This window comes from Sitophilus oryzae, unplaced genomic scaffold, assembly GCF_002938485.1.
Source record: "Sitophilus oryzae breed Bouriz unplaced genomic scaffold, Soryzae_2.0 scaffold_499_pilon_pilon, whole genome shotgun sequence".
Classification (NCBI taxonomy): Eukaryota; Metazoa; Arthropoda; class Insecta; order Coleoptera; family Curculionidae; genus Sitophilus; species Sitophilus oryzae.
The window spans coordinates 3,290,714-3,307,313 of record NW_022147083.1 but is presented as its reverse complement, the minus strand read 5'-3'; the positions used below and the strand labels follow the sequence as shown (position 1 = coordinate 3,307,313).

The following is a 16,600-nucleotide window of genomic DNA, read 5'->3' as shown; positions in this document are numbered from 1 at the left end:
TCTTTTCGATCATATGGTATCTATTTGTGTTATACGACAAAGCTTTGTTAATTATGTATTTTGTGTACTAGTGTATGATTGAAAAAAACACAGCGTCCAGTTGGCTTGGAAATGACATCAATGACAGTTCCTATATAATTTTACATATGAAATGATAGCGATCTTTATTTTATAGCTATCACTATTCATTTTTTTTTCAATCATACACTATGTCTACATACTAAATTTAGAGTTCTAGTCTATGTATTGTTAAATGCATAAGTGATATCGAAATGTATCTAAAATTTATTTTTTACTGAACTAAGTAATGTATATTATAATTGATTTTTTTTTATTATATAAATTATGGTGGCGTTTACTGAATAGTATATTTTTACCTACACACAAAAAAGAAAAATGTGGGTATGTGACTGATTATTTCTTTAATAATATTTCTTGAATATAAATTAATATAATAATATTTCTTGAATATAAATACATACTTAGATCTAGTAGAAGTTATATCTAGTAGAATATTATATATAGGGTGTCCCAGACTGAATGTGCATTAGAAATTTCTAGAGAACTACAAGATCTAGATCGGAGATTTTTTGCTTTATCATTGTTCATCATTGTTTCACAATGAGATCTATCAATTAAAAATATTTTCAATATGGCGGCACTTCTGGAAATACCGGAAGCTGACAGCAACTTTGTTATTTTAAATGGGTACCCCATTTTTTATTACATACTTAAATTCTCTGTAAAATTGTTCGAATTTTAATGTCAAACACTCTATACCTAGTATTAACCGTTTTTGAGAAAAAAAATAACATTTTTGGAGGAATCAAAAAAATTTCTATAGCCTAAACATCAAATTTAGTGATTACTACAGCCACTGTGACATAAAGAGAAGACTAGAGGCTCTATTTTAAAAACTAAATTGTTTGGATGTCATAATAGTGGCCGTAGCTGTCATGGAATTGAGAGATTAAAAAATTATCATAAATTATTTTTCTCAAATAGAAACCCACTTGTTTTAATTCACTGGTGAAAATATTTTTCAATTTGTTACTTTTTGATTATATGTGTTCCTATACCTAAAATAAATCGTTTTTAAGTTATTTAAGATTTAGTTTTAAAGCCTAAGTTTTTCTTGCTTTTATCTAGCTTCCTTTGACATTAAGTGTCAAACCATCAGACAGTTTATTTTCTTTTGTCAAAAAAGTAATTATTTGAATTTCGTACATTATAAATACTGCTGCTAAAACTTTAAGTGTATTTATAAAAATATATCTCGTATTTTAGCGATATCTAATGGCAATATAACATGGCCCAATATATGTAGTTTTACATCGCTTGACATTTAAAGTAATTCATTGGCTACTGGTTAAAAACCAGAAAAATATACGCTTTAAAACTAAATCTTAGATATCTTAAAAACGATTTATTTTAGATCTAGGAACATGTATAATCAAGAAGTAATGAAAATAATGAAAAGCCTTTTCACTGGTGAAATAAAAAAGTTGGTTTCCATTTGAAAAAAATTATTGGTGATAATTTTTTAATCTCTCGATTTAATGACAGCTACGGCCAATATTATATGACATTCAAATAATTTAATTTTTGAAAAAGATAGCCACATGTCTTCTCTGTATGTCACAGTGGCTGTGGTAATCACTAATTTTGACGATTAGGCTATACAATTTTTTTTGACAGGCAGTTTTTTTCCTCCAAAAATTTTAAACATTTTTTTCCTGTTAATTAAATGTTAGTTACAGAGTGTTTGATGGTGAAAAATTCATAAAATGTTATAGAGATCTTAAATATATAATATAAAATGGGGGTACCCATTTAAGATTAGAACGTTGCTGTCAACTTCAGGTATTTTCGGAAGTGCGGCCATATTGAAAATATTGTTAATCGATAGATCTCCGTGTGAAACAATGATGTGTAAAAAATCTCCGATTAAAATATTGTAGTTCTTTAGAAACTTCTAGTGGCACGCTCAGCCTGAGACACTCTGTATACCTTTTGAGCGAAAGAAATATTTAGAAATATCAATCAGTGACATTTTGTATGTAAAATTATTTGGTAGATGTCATCGCTAGTAATTTTCGAACCAGCTTTGACACCGTTTATTTTCCGATCATATAGTGTTTCTTATTTCGAAAATAATAGCCATATTGTAGATTTTTTTAATTCTATTTTTAATCGCACTTAGCAAAGCCCCGACTACTATTTCTCCTTAGCATTTTCTTTATTTAGGTGGCTTTGAAAGAATTTTATTTGCAATTGATTCGTCAAGAAAACAAACAGCTATTTATACAAGTGATTCGTTAAATGTTTGATCTTTTTCTCGTCTCGATTAGGTTGACAGTTTTATGAAAAACTTAATAAATAAATCTAATGAACTTTTATTTTATAAAACATCTAGGTTTTTAGATCTCTATATTACAACATGAAACTGTTACCCACTTATGAAAATTATATTTGTTTTGATATTTAGCTACATTTGCAACCAATGAGATTTTGAATAATGAAACTGAAATGAAGAAAAAAATGACAAGTATGTTTTGTTTCAAAAGAAAATAATCATCTATTAAGATAGATATGAAACTTAATAGTAAAATTTTATGTGAAAGCGCCCCTCCGTGTCCTTAGTCAAGACTACGTTTAACCCAGCGCCTTCGCCTTTTCTGCTCTAAATGTTTTTTATATTTATATTTGAATTCCAAGGATTTATTTTAAAGTTACTCTGATATATTAGTATATAAGAGTAAAGCTTAATTCAGAATCTCCCAATTAGTGGTTTCAATTACACTTTATACTTTTTAGTTTATGATCATTTACAATGTCTAAAAAACACGATTAAAATTAATGAAATATCGTAGCAACAGCTTGCGGTATCCTATTAACTGTTGTATCCATAGAGAAAGCATAATATTTAGCTTATAAAACAATAAACTTTTGATTTCTAACCAAAATTTTTCTTGACGGGTGATAATCAAGGCCAAAATGATATTCCTCGCAAATTTTGAAGTATAATTTATTAACTTTTTCCACTAATTGAAAATTACTACCACTAATTATGACGTTTTGAATGCTTACATTAAAATTAGGGGAACAAACTTCACCGGCTAATTGAAACTACTAATTTATTCCACTGATTGGGAGTGTCATAAAACAATTTAAAAACATTATCTTTTGATGTTGAAAGCGGTTGTATTCAAAAACAAACATATTTTTTCGACGCAGGTCCAAATTTAATAAAACCATATTTTTTAACTATTTCCCATTGACAAATTGACAATAATTATGTCAAGTACATTTAAAGGAGATTATATGTATTTTATAGGCAACCAAATAAACTAGTAACCTCTAAAAAATTTCCTACTACTAGCGCCTTACCGTGTCCTTAGTCAATACTAAATTATTTTATTAAAATTTTACCATATAAGTTTCCAGACAAGTATCAACTGACTTGGACATGACAGTTATTAAAGAAAAATAGAAAGTGGTTAGAAAGTAGATTACAATTAATGTAAAACCTCTGACGAGGGGTAGGGGACTCAAAAAACTCAATATCTTAGTATGTTTATGTAGTACGTAGGATGTTTGTTTCAAAATTTAATTTGATTTAAAATTGGGGCGACATGTTTCGGGATTTATTTAATTCCCATCCTCAGGCCCAGAAAGACATAAGCCACACCAGGAAGCCATACCACTCGGAAAAAATAAAACAGTTGGATTGTTAAAATTCATTCAGCAATTGTACTCATTGTAATTGCAAACTAATCGGTTTTTCTTTTGAGAAATTGAATTGGTTTGCAGTTACAATGAGTACAATTTTTAATGAATTTTAACAATCCAATTTATTTGTTATCTAGTGGTATGGCTTCCTGGTGTAACTTTTGTCTTTCTGGGCCTGAGGATGGGAATTAAATGAACCCCGAAACATGTCGCCCCAATTTTAAATCAAATTAAATTTTGAAATAAACATCCTAAAATATTGTGAGTTTTTTGAGACCCCTACTCTTCGTCAGAGGTTTTACATTGATATGTACTCACACTGGGTTGGATAACGTTTAGATTACAATTAGTTTTAGAAAAATACACCTCAGGTGTAGTTGTTTTCATAACGTTTTTAATATTCTTTTTGGTTAAATATATTTATGGAGAATATACAAACTATATAAATAATAGGAGTAGCTACTTAATATGAATAAATTAAATTAATTATTAGCATGAGTAGAGATATTTAAATAAAATATTTATTTTATATTTTTGAAATTACGCAAATATAATATAAAATTTTATGTTTTATAAATAGTCATTAATTGTATGGAAATATTTACAGTATAAAATATCAGAATAGCATCGATGTTACATATACCGGGTGTTTCTCGAAAGTGGCTCATACCTCATATTCTATTTTTTAGATAGAAAAACGAGATTTGGTATGTTAGTAAATGACATAAATTAGGATTGATTGACGTATTCAATTATTGTTTTCGGTCACTTCCTGTTCCACCTGTAATTACTACAACTTTTGATTTTTAAATGGCACCCTCGGTATTTTTTTTACTTTATTCAATAGAAAATGATACTCTGAATAGAATGACATATCATATATCACTTTTGACATTTTCGCATATGGTTTATTTGAAATTGTAACATATGCGGTTCATAACGACAATTTGACTCGAAATACCAAATACTAAATTATTCGTTAAAAAATGCTTTTTTCAAATATGCCAATGAGCCACCCTTGTTCCATTTGAAAAAATTGAGATATGATTAAAAATATGATTTGGGCATCTTTTAACCAGGCCAGGACAAGACACTAAAAACACTAAACGATCAAATCTATTTTCCAAGGCTCCTTGATTAAAAATTAGTGTTTTTAACACAGCCATGACGCTCTAGATTGAAATTTAAAATGCAATGTTTTTTAAAGCGATGTCAAAAATTGTCATATGATATGTCATTCTATTCTAAGTGTCATTTTCTGTCGAATAAAGTAAAAAAAAATACCGAGCCTGTCATTTAAAAAAAGGTGTAGTCATTTCTGGTGAAAAAGCAAGTGACCGAAAAGAATACGTCAATAAATCCTAATTTATGTCATATGTATACTAACATACCAAATCTATTTTTTTATCTGGAAAAATAAAATTTATAGGGGTGAGCCGCTTTAGAGACGCATCCGGTACACAACAAGATAATTTTAGGATATATACACCTTTATAAACCATGCAACATTTATATTAAACACTAGCGTGTATCAGCGACTTCGTTCGCGTCGAATTAATCATTTGTAATGGTGATGATAAAGCAAAGCAAGAATTTCCATTAACATACAAACTGGATAAAATTTTCTCACATTTATGTCAGCACGAGAAAAAACAATATGGCGATATTATTATTAACTAGGTAATATTATATTAACTAGGTAATATTTGAGGGGTATAGTTTCATCTCCTTGGAATTTTACTTTCGAAAAATCCGTTTGCCAAACATAAGCTTTTTACGCCAAGCAGTTTAAGCAGAATCGTGGTTAAGAAATTACCCAACTTTTTGGAACCTGTATGATTTTTTAAAAAAATTCAAAATATGTAAAAAACTAAATAAATTATGCTTGTCCAAGCGTTTTCCCGAAAGACTAACCATTTTTTAAATAACAAATTTTGTAATTTTAATTTGAGGGGCGTTTTCACCCTCTTGGAATTTGAGATTCGAGAAACCACTTCTTTTCGAACCTCTACACCCCACAGTCAATCCGTTTGCTAAAAATCAGCTTTAAACGTCAAGCAGTTTAAGCAGAATCGTGATTACTCAATGGGCATATTTTATGAAACACCCTGTATAAATTTATAAAAAATCTTAAAATGTGTAAAACAACAAAATAAAATATACGTGTTTAAGAGTTTTTCCGAAAAACTCACCGGTTTTCAAATAAAAAATATTTTAATATTTGAGGGATAGTTTCACCCCCTTAGAATTCGAGTTTCGAAAAATCCCTTCTTATCGAACCTGTACACCCTAAAGTCAATCTATTTTCCAAAAATCAGCTTTTTACGTCAAGCGCTTTAAGCAGAATCGTGATTAATCAATGACCAGATTTTTCGAAACACCCTGTATACCTTTTTAAAATATCTTAAAATATGTAAAGAAACAAAATAAAATATACGTGTTTAAGCGTTTTTTCGGAAACTTGACCGTTTTTTAAATAAAAAATATTGTAATATTTGAGGGGTGGTTTCACCCTCTTGGAACTGGAATTTCGAAAAATCCCTTCTTATTGCACCTCTACACCCTAGAATCAACCTGTATACCAAAATTGAACTTCTTACGTTGAGTGGTTTGAGCAGGATCGTGATTAATCAGTATGTCAGTCACTTAAGGATTTTATATATCAGTATAGATTTTCTCATATCTTTGTCAACAACGATAATATTGGGCTTCCTCGCACTCAAGAGCCACCCGGTATGTATAAGCAAAACAGAAAATATTTGTTGAAAAATAAAAACAATTAGAAACTTAATTTTGAGGTTTTAAGGTTTAGGAAGTATCAGATAATTCCGAGGATAATTCGTAATCTGATTGGGAAGTCGTTTTCGGACAATGCGTCTAGATAATCAAAAATAATAGGATATTAGTATCATTCAGCTTTCTATTCATTGTGTGTTAATTAGTATGTTTTAACCGGAAAAGAGTATACTCTTCTAAACATCTTGTATTACGTAAAATGTTTGCAGATGCAGGTGTGCGAATAACAATAAATTCTCCAAGAAGCTAGCGGTTATTTTAGGAGTATTGTTGTTTATTGCCTTGACACGGTAATCGTTAAATGATATAATGAATTTGCCATCAAGAAAATCTCTAAAAGCCGTAGAAAAAACATTTATTTTTTTTTATCTCGCCGACAAGTACTTAATTTCATTATGTCTAATGTATTATTGCTATATTTAGTATCTAACAGTTTTAATTTATTCTTTCATAGCCTTGCTTTGGGTAGTTAGACAAATCTCCGTTTAAGCTGAAGAAGTTTCTAAGATTAATTATTTTTAGGTTGTTCTTCAACCGTGACTTATACAGATAGTTAATCTTTCTGTTACTTTTTTGTACTTGTAATAAATCTGATAACGTGCTAGTTCGGTGTTAAAAAGTGTAAATGCTTTTGTAATGTATTACGTTAGATTTTAATAAATTTTGACAGTTAACATAAATTATTGATTGAGGAAACAAATACTATAAAGAGTGACTCGGTATTCCGATAAAGCTCGAATCAGGTTTTCTATTTTCGATTTTCAATTTTCTAATTACACAGCCACACAAAAAAGTGGTTGTGCTTTTACCAGACCATCATATCCTATAGGCTTGGTACATTTCAGTTGATTTCAACAAATTCCGACCGCAGCGCACTCTACGACAGAAAACAGAAATTATCAATATATAGTTCACGCCGCCGTCGTCGCATTAAAATAATATTGAAATCGAGGTTCTGTCATAATATATTTAAGTATTTTAGCTTTCTGCTAGTGCATTTAAAAATTAGTAGGAAAAAATAAAAAACGTATGTATAACACTATATAACCTAAAGTAAATGGGCCTGATAAACTCAAAACACCCATCAGAATTGAGCTGGTATGTCTCATATTTTTTCTAACCTCAAAAAACCTACCACAAGTCATGATTTTCGAAAATCGCACGGATCTTAACCAAATCGATATAGGTTTTTTTTGAGTTGCTGATCATGAATCTGACGTCGGATTGGCAGAATTCAAAATGGCAGATCCAATATGGCCAATGCGAATTTCAAAAATCGCCCGGATCTTAACCAAAACCGGCGCGGCATACGGTTTTTTCGGGTCGCTGATCATGATTCTGACGTCGGATTGGCAAAATTCAAAATGGCGGATCAAATATGGGCGACGCGAATTTCAAAAAAACACGGGTTCGAACAAAATCAGTACATAGGAGTTCTTTGGGTCGCTGGTCACGAATCTGACGTCGGATTGGCAACATTCAAGATGGCCGACATCAAGAATAGCCTATCCTGTGGGTGCGGGACCGATTTGAATCGGACCCACGCCGTTATAGGATATGATGGTCTGGTAAAAACTATAGACCACTTCTATATTGTAAACTGGATTCAATATAGCATCCTTAGATATTAAATATCGAGGAATGCTGCAAGAAAAGTTGAATTTATAATACTTAAATCGATCTTATTAAAGTGGAAATTCTTTACGCGCGATGGGAGTAAAAATTGGAGGCCGTGACACACGAGACGTGAGAGGAATAGTGGTAAAACGATCTTGGAGCGGCGTAACTCGGGCCCTGTGTGAGCTAGGGGACTGAAACTAAGAATGTAGATGGGTCTCTCCATGAAGGCCCCATCTTTCCATGATATTTTGACGACGTTTTGTGCACTACGAAACCCCGTCATCAATGAATCAAATCAAAAAATCGTCCGATTTAAATGAAATTTGATGACACAATTTGGTACGACACGTGTCACTGTAACAGTTAATTTTGACGTTAGAAACGTCAAAAGTTGATATCGTCCGATCGCGACCAAATTTCGTGGGTAGGCGTAAATGCGAGCGATGATGCACACGGTTCCACCTTGCAAAGTTGGATACGACGTTTCATTTACATCTTCATCAGGGTGGGACTAACGATTTGATATCGAAGAAAAATGTGGGTCGATTTCGGCATAATTGGGGACGGGCAACAGGATGGCGCCCTCGACGTTTCGAACCGATGCACAGTGTTGCTAAAATGGTCATTTTGGGACAAAAATCGTAAGACTTTGAAATCTTTTTAATTAGTTTTGGTACAAAATACAAATAAACAAACATTTTTTGTAATATCGCAATGGCTAAGAGCAATCTCTCCAAAGCCTTTCCACATTTAAACAAAAATATTTAATTTTTTCATTTGATAGATAGATATAGATATATCATCCGGGCCATCTTTTATTAGTAGAGTTTCTTTCAATTTTAATTTAATTAGCATTCGACGATTGCCCTCTTTTTTGCTGATACCCATATATTAAATAAAGGCGCGTTCGGAACAAGAATTGCATTATCTTAAAAAATGAAAAACTCAAAAGTGCATGTTAGTAGCAGCAACGAATCACAGATTTGTAATGTTCAAATATAAGGCTACTTATATACAAAATCTGTTCGATACGTTTTTTTTAAAGCTTACATCAAGTTTGGTACTTTTATTTTATATTTTCTAAGCTACGATAGGTTAATTTTTTTGTAAATTTAGGATGATGAACTCATACGATTTCTGTTAACTATTTTTAATACACTTACCTTCACTAACAGCCAACATAGCAAAGTAAAACTTAAATACTATTAAAGAAACAATCTGCTACTAAAGTGACAGCAAAAAATGTCCAACAGTTACTGCTTTATCGAGTAATATTTTTATAGAAATATAAACAAATTTTTGTGACCAGAAGGCATTCCTGGTAATTTTTTGATTTTTTTTTAATAAGTACGGATATTTTACTGCTAAAATTACACATTTTTTAAATTCGAATCTAAATTTGGATTTTCGTATATTTGTCCATGGGCCGCAACACTTTGCGATGCTTCTAAATGGAAATAATTTTTTTCACCCGTTTTTACTTAATTATGGATCGATTGGAACCAAACTCGGCACGTTGATAGAGGTATCCAAATGGAGTCCGTTTTTTTTGGACTGACTGGCAAACGGACAGACAGACAAGCGGAAGTAAGAAGTTCCACTTCAAATATGCGCACTTAGTGCAGACACAATTTTTTTTGTGTTAATGAGATTACATCCTTTGTTTACAAAATAACGTTTTATACCTATTTATTAGAAATGAAATAATCATTTTTAACGAATCTTTAACATTAAATATACTAGAAACAGAGAAAATGTAAAATACGAATAGCAAAAGGAATGCACGGCGGCGGCGTAATCAAATTTACAACTCTTTACTGATAAAATTGATGTCGGGTCGTTATATCTGCCGTGTATTCCGCGGAGCAAAAAAGTAATTGCAAAAGTCGATATGTCCTTTAAAAAACGACGTCGCTGCTACATCTCCGTATTTATGGACGGTAATATAGGAGTCTGGCCGTAGCGAGCAACCACCGATGGTCGGTTATTACATGCGATTTTTAAAAATAGACAGAATTTTTATTTAGGGTCCTTAAATATTGGCTGTGGAGATGAACTGTGCGGGGAAAAATAGATATTATTCAGAATTTCTTTTTGAAAAATAGGTTGTTTAGTTTCCATTTGAAGTTGAATACACTTAAATAATTTATTAGCAAAAAATAGTTTAGGTTTAACAATAAAACGAATATTAATAGAGGACAACGGTATACGGTCGAGTCGGCCTACAAACACGTAAACGTTTACGTACGCATGCGCATTTCTTATATTTTTTTATACACGTAAAAGATTCTTTACGTCTACGTATACGTGCCAGCAGCGGCCGACTCGACCGTATGCCGTTGTTCTCTAATGTTTCATAAACTGGTTTTATTGCAAAAATCTTTATTAAATAATAAAATATCCAATATAACAATGTAAACAATCCGAAAGTTATTAGTAACAGTGAGGGGCAAACACCCGATATATTGAAATTTGGGTAAATACCCAAAGTCTTGCACCCAATGTAATAGTATATACTCAATGGGTAAATGTAATACAGCGTATATTGAATTTGGGTTATTACCATTGTACCCGGTATATACCCTAAGTTTACTTTAACTTAATTTAAGGTACTTTAACAAATTTAAACGAGTTTGTTGTTGAATTCGACATTAAAGAAACATCTAAGAATAAAAGGTCAGACAATCAAAGACAATCAGATAATCACCAGTTAGTCAAAGAAAGCACAAAAAAGTGCATAATAGCCAAAGATGCAATTTAGGTGAATGCCCTAATTTTAAAACGGGATTTCCCTACGACCACAAATATCCGATATAATACTAGGAATATACTAGGTATACATATATCTACAATATTCCTCATTGGGTATACCGGGTGCGTCTCAAAACTCCATATAACTTTTATATTTTTTATTTTTTCATGATGAAAACGAGATTTGGTGTTAGCATACGACATAAATTAGAATTAATGATGTATTAAATTGTATTTGGTCACTTCCTGTTTCACCTGCAATTACTACAACTTTTGATTTTTAAATGATATATACGATTATTATCTGTATGTGTATTTTTTTGTTTGGTTTGGTATTAATATTTTCCCGAAATACATCCTTCTACTACTACCTATCTACTTTAGATTTGTACTTAACAAAATTCTTAAGTTTTTTATCGAGTTTCTTATCGGACAACAGGCGCACTGTTGCCGGACCCGTATAAAATAGTAGGAACGACTTTGAATCGTGGCAACCCTTATTTACGGTTACTTTTGATTGACACCCTGTTAAAAATGTATTCTCTTCGTTCATAAATATAATATAAAAATTAGATTTTGATTAACTACGTAATGAGCGTTATAATCCTGCAGCCGGATCTTAAGATTATAACAACACATTTTTACCAACTATTTCAATCATTGTATATTGCTTCGTAATAACAGTGAATGAAAACTCATGAGCAGTTATGTAATAATAAAATTTGTACTTAATAGTTTATTAACATTTCAATTACTGGATTTTTTAATACTCTAAATACAGGGCGATTTACGTATATGGAGAACCGGTGATAGGACTTTTTTGAAAATTTGGATTTTTGCATAAAGGCACCTGCTTCATCTGTCTAAATTATTTTCAGCCTCACACAGTGTTTCCGCTTCATACTAAAAGTGGTAGCATCTTTGTTATTTAAAATGGAACACCCAGTATATTATTATATTTTTCGAAACTACTTCCATATTGATTTTCGGGTTCTGGGAGAAAAATAAAGGTGAGTTTTATAAGAAAAGTATATGACTAAAATTTAAGGTTTTTGACATATTTAACATTTTCTAGAAATAAAGAACAATTTTTAAATTTCAATAAAAGCTACTTAAATTGGAATTTACCCGGTATATATCCTAATATGTAGTTTAATTAACTATTGTACTTTAAATCAAATTAAAACATAATCCAAAAAGTTATACAGGGTGAGTCAAAATTAATATTGAACATTGGTCACCTTTAAAAGCATGTTACTCCCTTATTTTAAATGAAACACCCAGTATATTATTTCGATATTCAATGGAGAATTCGACATATTCGACATATAGAACTCCACATATACCTTTTAAAATGAAAAGATAAAGACAATAATTTTATGTAGTTAACAGAAAAGGAAGCCTTTTGAGCATTTGATTTCATCTAGCTAATTTTTGTCACATAATTATAGGTTTATATCTAGTTTTAATTCTGTAATAATTAGAATATGTTTTAAACGTGTATCTTTTTATTATCCTTGAGTATTTTACTCTACAATCTTTTATTTTTGTAAAATTAACAAAAGGTATATCACACAGCCACCTAGATTTTTTTCAAATAATAAAGATTTATTGACACAAAATCATAAAAATTAAAATATCTCGGAAAATCTTTGTCTGAGGGGTAGGCATGTCAACCTTAACAATATTTTGAAGATATATAAATTCCCCATTGAACACCGGAAAAATATACTGGGTGTTCCATTTAAAATAAAGGAGTAACTTGCTTTTAAAAGTGACTAATGTTCCATATCAATTTTGTCTCACCCTGTATAACTTTTCGGGTCAAATTTCAATTTGGTTTAACATACAATGGTTACTATAATTAAATATCAGGCTATACAAGGTCAACAAAAATTTAGGTAGCTGTTATCGAAATTTAAAATTTACTCTTCGTTTTCACAAAATGTGAAATATGTCAAAATCCTTAGATTTTAGGTATATATATTAGGTACCTATTTGTAATAGAATTCGAGATAAACAATAAAATATGCGTAAAATTGATAAATCTTGATCTAGAATAAGAATTATTTGTGGAATCATAAATTCGGCATAACAAAAGCTGAAATTTGGTTATAGGTTAAGGAAAGCCGACATGTTCGATTTGTCTAAATCAACCGATTGGATATCAAACAGGTAGACCAAAAAAAAAAATTTATTTCCGTTTGTTTTAAAATACCTTAAATCAATAATCACTGTTATTTTATATTCAAGCCTATGTATATTCTATACCTAAATCACTGGTTTCTCCAGTAAAATCATTTAAAAGATAATAGTTCTATTATATTGTTTCGATTAAAGACAATCGTTAAAATGACAACTATTCAAACTTTATAAGTATATAAGTATTGATTACAGTTTACATGCTAAATTTCAAAAATTGTCATGGCAACGTAAATTCTTGAAATGAAACTATAATAATAGAATTGTTACTTAATTTTTAAATAACTCTACTTAAGAAACCTGCAGGTTTAGATATAGAAACATGATAGGTATATCGTTGAAAAACAATTTTATTAATCTTTTGGTTTTTTAAATAATAAATATAGGGTTGAATTTAAAGTAACAAAGATTTGAGCAGTGTTATAACAAACGGAAATAAACAATATTTTTGCACTCTCTGTATAATATCCAATCGGTTTGAATCGCCCTATATCAATTATCTAAAATCCTCTTTCAAGCATTCTGTATAATATAAAGAACAGCTTGATTAACAGTTGAGTTTAAAAGATTCATGTTTGTTAGAATCCACCGATAGCAATTTCGTTGTTAAACTGTCTTCCCACAATTCACAGAATGGTTTCAATCATGGACTTGATGAGATAAATTGGATTAGCCTACTTTTTTCTATCGAAAAAAGAATTCTCTCTTTTTTGTATTGTGCTAACTTTCTTTTATGAGTTGGCTTTATTATTTTACAACTTGTTTTCTTTAGTAACATATAAAGGGATTGATTCCATCTGCCTATCTGTACGTATTATTATTAGATGAGGAGTATTACATTAAAACATCTATGTGTTGTGAAGCAATATTTTAACTAATTGGTCAAACATTTTTGGAATAAACTTTTTAACATGTTTACAAAATGTTGAACAATTTAAATGATACTGGTCAATATGTTTTGCGAAAAACATTTCAAGAATCGTTTAAAGGCTAAGGGTTCACATTAGATATGAGCAACAAATCGCAAACTGCCATTCAATCGCAGCGATTTTAAAATCGCAATTGCAAACTGCGATTGGCTCTCACAGAAAACTGCGATTGATCTTCTATGTGCAAATTTCAATTTAGGCAACCAATATTACTATAGTTGCGATTTGCGATTTCTTCTATTTGTGAGTTTCAATTTAGGCAATCAATATTACTATAGTTGCAAGTTGCGATTTTGTTGCGATTTGCGATTTTGCTGCAATTGTGAATCGCAAATTACCGTGATAACCTTCTATCTGTGATTTTGAATTTTTAAGGAGTTGCGATTTGCAATTTTGTTGCAAATGTAATTTTGTGCTCCATTGAAGCATTTTATAGTAAACTGCGATTTTACCGTGATAACCTTCTATCTGTCATTCGGAATTTTTAAGGAGTTGCGAATGTAATTTTGTGGTCCATTGAGCATTTTATAGTAAACTGCGATTGAATTTTCTCTCCGATTTTATTTATTTATAGAGAAGGTATTATATATAATATCTCTAGGGCCAATATCATAATATACCGGGTGTCTCTCAAGAGTGATTCGCCCCTATACCCTTTTTATTTTTTTTCTGATAAAACAATGAGATGTGGTATGTTAGCATATGACATAAATTAGGATTGATTGACGTATTTAATTCGTTTCGATCACTTCCTGTTTCACCAGAAATGACTACAGCTTTAGAGTTTTAAATCGCATCGTCGGAATTTTTTTACTTTATTCCATAAAAATGACACTCTGAATAATACGGCATATCATATGTCAACTTTTGACTTTTACTCTTAAAAAATAGTATTTTAAATTTCAATTTAGAGTGCCATGGATGTGTTAAAAACACTAATTTTTAATCAAGGATCCTTGGAAAAAAGTAATTGTCTGTTGTTTTTCGTGTGTTATCCTGGCCGATTAAATGATGCCCAAATCGTATTTTAATCATATCTCAATATTTTCAAATGGAACGAAGGTGGCTCATTAGCAAATTTAGAAAAAGTGTTTTTTACGAATAATTTGGTATTTTGAGTCAAATTGTCAGATGTTAAAAATAAACTGAAAAACTAAACAACTGATTTTTATTAACTTTTTTTTAATTATTAAGCTATAGGTACATACACAGACAATTATAATTGCCCTAATACGATATTTAAATATTAAAATCTCAATCGCAGATTGCAGTGGCAGCGATTTAAAAATCGCAAAAGCAGTTTCAATTGCGATTGGAGAATCGCAGTTTTGTTCATCTCTAGTTTACTTGCAATTTCGAGTCCGATTATTTAGTTGCAAAGGGGAAACAGTATATTCTTGTGATGCCGATCGGTCGATTATTTGATTGTATATGTATGCAGCTTCACAAGAGTATATTGTTTCCAATTTTACAACTAAATAATCAGCCGACTCGAAATTGTATGTTAAACCCTAACCTCAATAATTCGCGAAAATTTGGCAAGCTGAAGCCAAATTTCTCATTCATCTTATTATTAAAAAAATTTCTCTTATAGAAATGGAAGATGACGCTTCATTCATTTCATATATTGTGGAAAGATATCACTGATCGTGACAGTATTAATAGTAGAATTTATTTTTTTTTCAATTTAAGGTTTCCATCAGAAGAACTTTTGTCATCTCTTGTAATAGCGGTGCTATTTATAAGGGAATGTCTGGATGCTACTATTTTTGTAGAGATTTCTCTTTTTGTCAAGGGATTTGTCCAATGAAAATGAAACAGAGCTTTTTACAAGTGAATGTTTTAGGGTTTACGAAATATTTTTTGTTAGAAAAAGAAGTATCAGTTATTTTTCCTATCTCGATTTTTTGTATGGAATTTTTCATGGAAATCATACTATTTGATCCAATGCACATTGAATTGCAACAAGATTAGTACTCTGAAAATTATGTTTTTACCTAAGGTTTTACAATTAATTGCAATAATGTAAAGGAAAAAAATAATTACGAGTTATTTTTGATGTTGTTTGTTTTATGAAATTCCAGTCAGGACAAATACGTTTTTACAAACACTTTCTGAAAAATTGTCAATTTTTGTGTTTGTATATGTTCAAAATTAGCATATACTTAGGTGTAAATAGTATTAAGATCTATACTCACACCCTGATGCTTCGATGCGTCCACGCACGCATTGTGATGGTTGCCATGAACGATGGGTTTCGTCGATGTGATGCGTCGTATGTCTTCATGATACTTTTTTTTGATTGTTCGCTCAAAAACCGCCATCTCACCGAATTGCGGAACAACCCATTGCATCGACGTGTTGGCGCATCAAATCGATGTATTGACGAACGGCGAAAGCGCATAGTGAGTATGAGACTTTATAGTTATCGAGATAATATTTTTTCTATTATTTCGTAATAATATAATCTTATTTTTAATATATTTAAAGGACAATTTTTGCTCCATTGATACTACATTAGTTATTAGGGATTATTGTAGAAAATTATTCAAATAAAATAACTAATATCA

The 16,600-nt window shown here is 30.6% G+C and overlaps 1 protein-coding gene across 9 annotated transcripts in view; it reads left to right on the top strand.

Annotated features, from left to right (window-relative positions):
- The window catches only part of LOC115886861 (poly(rC)-binding protein 3), a 713,764-nt gene that overhangs the window by 606,205 nt on the left and 90,959 nt on the right, over positions 1–16,600 (top strand). The window lies entirely within an intron of this gene.